Source organism: Myotis nattereri (assembly GCF_964212035.1).
Source record: "Myotis nattereri genome assembly, chromosome: 16".
NCBI lineage: Eukaryota > Metazoa > Chordata > Mammalia > Chiroptera > Vespertilionidae > Myotis > Myotis nattereri.
In genome coordinates, this window is record NC_138091.1 from 18867700 (window position 1) to 18873699 (window position 6000).

A 6000-nucleotide genomic window follows, 5' to 3' on the forward strand; every position below is an offset into this window, starting at 1 on the left:
ATCCCAGAGTACTACCGGACAGGTTATGGACTCAGTCTCATTTGTCCTCCAGTCATCTCTCTGCTGACCATTCTGACCACCTCAAACCTTCCCCCTCTCTCCTGCCTCAAACCCCGAACCCTGGCTCCACACTTCAGGCTACCATCTTGCTTCCTACGTCACGTGGGCAAATCAAGGCTGGTCCACCCCCAAGTACAAACCCACCTTCCACTGCTCTCTCCTCCCCACCTGTTGCCACTCCCTGCCTTGGTTCAGGCCCAACCCTTCCCACCGCTTGCCTCCTACTTCCCCAGGGACCTCGCTCCCTTTGACCCCCTTCTCTCCAATAGCTTCACATCTTCTCTACTGGTTTCTTAACGACGTTTAAACAGGGTCGAGTCCTCAGAAATTCCTCTCCTGGGTATGTACCCAACGGACACGTCCTAGAATGTTCATAGCATCACTAATGGGAACAGCCCCACTTTGGGAAGTGTCCGCACACCCATTAACAGTGGTTCTCAACCTTCTGGCCCTTTAAATACAGTTCCTCATGTTGGGACCCAACCATAAAATTATTTTTGTTGCTACTTCATCACTGAAATGTTGCTACTGTTATGAATCGTAAGGTAAATATTTGCTATGCAGGATGGTCGTAAGCGACCCCTGTGAAAGGGTCGTTCGACCGCCAAAGGGGTCGCGACCCACAGGTTGAGAACCGCTGCATTATCAGCAGCGGTGGGAATGAGGGATCTACAATAGTATGCCACAACACAGACGATCTCACAGACACACCGATGAGTGAAAAAGTCCAGATACCAGAGAGCACATGTCTTTTGCTTCCATTTATATAAGGTACAAGGACAGGTAAAACGAGTTTCTGCCATTAGAAGTCAGGTGGTGACGGGAGGAGGCACGAGAGCGCTGCTGGGATGTGGGCGGTGTTCTGTTTCTTAATCCGATGTTGGCTACACGAATGTGCTGAGAAAATGCCTCCAGCTGTTCATTTATGACACGTGCACTTCTCTGGAGGTGCATTGTATTTCAATAAAAAGCTTCTTTAAAAGCTCGAGTATTGCCCTGGTCGGTTTGGCTCAGTGGATGGAGCGTTGGCCTGCGGACTGGGGGGTCCCGGGTTCGATTCCGGTCGAGGGCATGTACCTGGGTTGCGGGCGCATCCCCAGTAGGAGGCGTGCAGGAGGCAGCTGATCGATGTTTCTAACTCTCTATCTCCCTTCCTCTCTGTAAAAACTCAATAAAAAATACTTTAAAAAAAATAAAAAAAAATAAAAGCTTGAGTATTTTCTCCATTTAAACAACCTCCACAAACATCATCTGTTAGTCTCATTTGGCTCTCCAGCCACATCCTTTCTCTCGGCCTCTTCACAGGCAGGTCGAGTTGGTGCCCTGGCTTTGGTGTGCACTGGAATCACCCAGGGAGCTTGTTAAGTCAGGATGTTGGGCTCATTCCCAGAGAGCCTGGCTTTGTAGGCTTGGAGCAGGGACCAGGAGTGTGGTTCCCTAACTCCTAGGTGACGTCCTACCACCAGTCCTGGAACCACATGGATCTACAGAAAATCACCCCCCCCCCTCCCAAGCTGCTCTCCATCCCCAAACCCCCAGAGAAACCTTTGGTTTCCAGATTTTCTGATTTTTTTGGACCAATAAAAAAACCAACCAACCAAGTGAAGAGATTAGCAAAGGTTGTCACCTCTTTTTTTTTTTTTTTTTTTTTTTTTTTTTTTTTTTTTTTGGCCAAGGGTGGGGTGGGGGAACACAGTTCCACTCCCTCTACTGAGAATGGGTGTGTGGACACTTTCCAATGAGGGACTGTTCCCATTAGTGAGGCTATAACATTCTAGGACATGTCTGTCGGGTACATACCTAGGGGAGGAATTTCTGAGGACTCAACCCTGTTTAAATAAATTGCTCTTATTAACATGATTTGATCCCACTTCCTGTTAACACAATGTGGGAAGGTTATAATCTCAGACTGAAGATCAGGCCTTCCTTCCTTCCCAAGAAAAGGTGGCTGGGACTCTAACATCCTGGGCTGCCCCACCTCCTGCCCCATCTTCAGTCTGACCTCTGGGCTCCCACGCTGGCTCCCTTTGTCCAGCAGACATGATGCTTTGGCCCCTGTCCAGCCAGAGTTCCTTTGCTTCAGAGCTATGTCCCAGCCAGCTCTTTGGGACCAAGGCCTCCATGATTGGGTCATGGGGACCTTTCCCTCTGTGGTCGTTCTCACTCCCGAAGCCCTGGGCCTGGACAGCACTGCCCACGCCCCAGGAGATGACTATCAGCTAAGCTTCAATTAGACGCCAGGCAGGCTCTGGGGATGAATGGTGGTCAGGCCAAGACATCTTCCAGGCAGAGGGGCCAGTCATTTCAACGCAGTCAGGAAAGGCATTGGCTTTAGGACACCTGGGTCTCATCTAGTTTCTGCCACTGACTCACTACGTGACTGCAGGCAAGTCATTTAACCTCTGGGAGTCTTGACTCCAATTCTGTAAAAACGGGTCTAACAATATCTATCCTCCCAGGGCTATTGGGAGGATTCCACAAGGAAGTACATTTAAAGCTTTTAGGCCACTGTCTGGGACAGAGGGGACCCTCCAAAACACATGAAGCCCTTGCTCCTGTTCTGTGGGCCTCAGTATCACAATGCTGAAATGATGTGGGTAACCCCCACCTCTGCAACCTCTCTCTCTCTCTCTCTCTCTCTCTCTCTCTCTCTCTCACACACACACACACACACACACACACACACACACACACACACAGGGTAGCTCTAAGTGGGAAGTACAGAACTATAGATTCAGTCATGCCTTCATTCATTTCCCCATTTTAGCGTTTATTCATTCTCTTATCCTAATGGTCCTCATCACTCATTCGTTCTCTTATCCTACTAGTTTTCAACCTCATCCTACTGCTTCTGCACATTAGAATCACCTAGGAAAATCCCAATACCCTGGCAGATCAATTAAATAATTTAGTCAGAATCTTTAGGTTGGCATTTCATTGGTATTTTCTTTTTAGAAATATATTTTTATTGATTTCAGAGAGGAAGGGAGAGGGAAAGAGATAGAAACATCAATGATGAGAGAGAATCATTGCCTGGTTGTCTCCTGCATGCCCCCTATTGGGGGATTGAGCCCACAACTGACCAAAATCGAACCTGGGATCCTTCAGTCGGCAGGCAGACATGCTATCCACTGCGCCAAACCAGCTAGGGCCATTGGCATTTTCTTTAAAGCTTCACAGGTGTTTTATTATTATTACTATTACTAGAAGCCCGGTGCACAAAAATTTGTGCACTCGGGGGGAAGGGGGGGCCCCTGGGCCCGGCCTGTGCCCTCTTGCAGTCTGGGACCCCTCGGGAGATAACGCCCTGCTGGCTTAGGCCTGCTCCCGGGTGGCAGAGGGCAGGCCCAATCCCTAGGTGCAGCCCCTGGTCGGGCTCAGAGCAGGGCCGATTGGGGAGTTGGGGTGCCGCCCCCTGTCATGCACAGAGCAGGGCGATCGGGAGGTTGCGATGCCACCCTCAGTCACGCTCAGGGTAGGGCCAATTGGGGCGGTTGGGGCACCGCCCCCTGTCACACTCAAGGCAGGGTCGATGGGGAGGTTGCGGCGCCACCCCCTGTCATGCACAGAGCAGGGCCAATCCGGGGGTTGGGGCGCTGCCCCCTGTCACGCACAGAGCAGGGCCCATCAGGGGATTGAGGAGCTCCCCCTATCACTCAGAGAGTAGGGCCGATAGGGGAGTTGGGGCACCGCCCCCTGTCACCCCCAGAGCAGGGCCGGTCAGGAGGTTGAGACACCACCACTCTCACACTCAGGGCAGGGCCGATGGGGAGGTTATGGCTCTACCCCATCACAGACAGAGCAGGGCCCGTGGGAGGGGTGGGGGTTGTGGCGCCGCCCTCTATCACCCACAGAGCAGGGCCGATCAGGGGGTTGGGGCGCTGCACCCTGTCACACACAGAGCCGCAGGGCAATCAGAGGTTGGGGAGCTCCCCCGTATCAGGCACAGAGCAGGGCTGATGAGGGGGTTGGGGTGCCTTCCCCTGTCATGAACAGAGCAGGGCGGATAGGGAGGTTGTGGCCCCGCCCCCTGTCACACACAGAGCCGCAGGGCGATCAGGGGGTTTGGGCGCTGTCCCCTGTCACGCTGATCCTGGTGCTGGGAGGCCTCTTGGCTCCGCTGATCCCGGTGCTGGGAGGCATATTACCCTTTTACTATATAGGATAGAGGCCTGGTGCATGGGTGGGGCTGGCTGGTTTGCCCTGAAGGGTGTCCTGGATCAGAGTGGGGGTCCCCACTGGGGTGCCTGGCCAGTCTGGGTGAGGGGATGATGGCTGTTTGTAGCTGGTCACACACCATTCAGGGTGGGGGTCCCCACTGGGGTGCTTGGCCAGCCTGGGTGAGGGGCTGAGGGCTGTTAGCAGCTGGTCACACACCCTTCAGGGTGGGGGTCCCCACTGGGGTGCCTGGCCAGTCTGGGTGAGGGGCTGAGGGCTGTTTTCAGGCTGGCGGTTGACGGAAGCTCCCAACTGCTCCTTTTTTCTTTTCTTTTTTTTTTTTAATTCTGGGCCAGCTTTAGCTCTGAGGCTCCAGCTCTTAGGCCTCTGCTGCTGAAAGTAGGTAATCGAAAGAATGTATAACTCCAGCTCTGACTCCAGCTCTGAGATCCCAGCTCGCTGAAAGCTGGTTTCTGGGTTTTTTTTTTAGCTTCTATATTTGTTAAAATGTTTCAAACTGCAGGCTCAGAGGCCTGCAAGGCAGGCGGGGAACGTTGGAGTCCTCCGTCACTGAAGCAAGCAAGCCTCATGTTAGTTTCAAGCTGCGTGGCTGCCGGCCGCCATCTTGGCTGACAGTTAATTTGCATATTGCCCTGATTAGCCAATGGGAAGGGTAGCGGTCATACGCCAATTACCGTGTTTCTCTTTTATTAGATTAGATTATTCCTCATTCGAGGATATTTTCCCATTGGATTTTAGGGAAAGTGGGAGAGAGAGGGAAAGACAGTAAGAAACATCGATGTGAAAGAAACACGAGCCCTGACCAGGTCCCGGGGGTGGGGGGGTGGGGGGGAGGAGTCTGCAACCGAGGTCCATACCCTTGACTGGAATTGAACTTAGGACACTTCGGTCTGCAGGCCGACACTCTATCCACAGAGCCAAACCGGCTAGGGCTCCCAGGTGCTTTCAATGTGCAGCCAAGGCTGCGAACGACTGCCTTCTCTAGGCTCCTAGTCCAGTGATTTCTGCAGCTGGAATCCCTACCAGTGATTAAAAAATACAACCAGTGTGCCGGTCCTTCCCCTTCCCCCAGGCCCCACCAACGGCATCAGCATCTCCGGAAGTGAGCCTTGGCCATCGTGAGAGTTGGTAAAGCTCCCCACGTGATTCTAAGGGGGAGCCAGGGCTGCGAATGGCTGCTTATGATGATACCCTCGCTGGTGCATTTCTGGCTACCTCTCCTGAGGGGCGTGTGCTGGGGGAGGGCAGGGAGGAGCTTGGGAACAGCTAATGGTTGGATGTCCCCCGTCCACAGAGCACGTCCTCCAGCTCTTGTCCGGTCCCTTCAGCTGACTTTCCCACTCATCCTCTCCTCGGCTCAGACCTGCTGTGTGTGTTGACTTGACAACTGGCCCCCGGGGCCATGCTGAGATTTGACTCTGATGATAGATTTGGAGACAATGAAGTGTCGTGGGGATCGAATCATTGGTGTTTCCTTGCACAGTGACTCTGTGCTGTGACCAGAACATTGGTCTGTGTGTTTCAAGTCACTCCCGGTGAATCCAGTTGCAGGAACCACTGAAGAGGGCTCTTGAGCAAGTCAGGAGCAGCCGCGGCAGACAGGCGGCAGCGTTAGAGTGAGTGCAGGCGCTTGCTAGGGCACGTGCCCTCGGGGAGGAGAAGTACCCAAACCTTCCAGGGTTATTGGGTGCTGGCTCTAAGCTGCTAATTCCCGAGTGCCACTGTGGCCCACTAGTCCACTAGCTAGAAGGGGGACTTTAG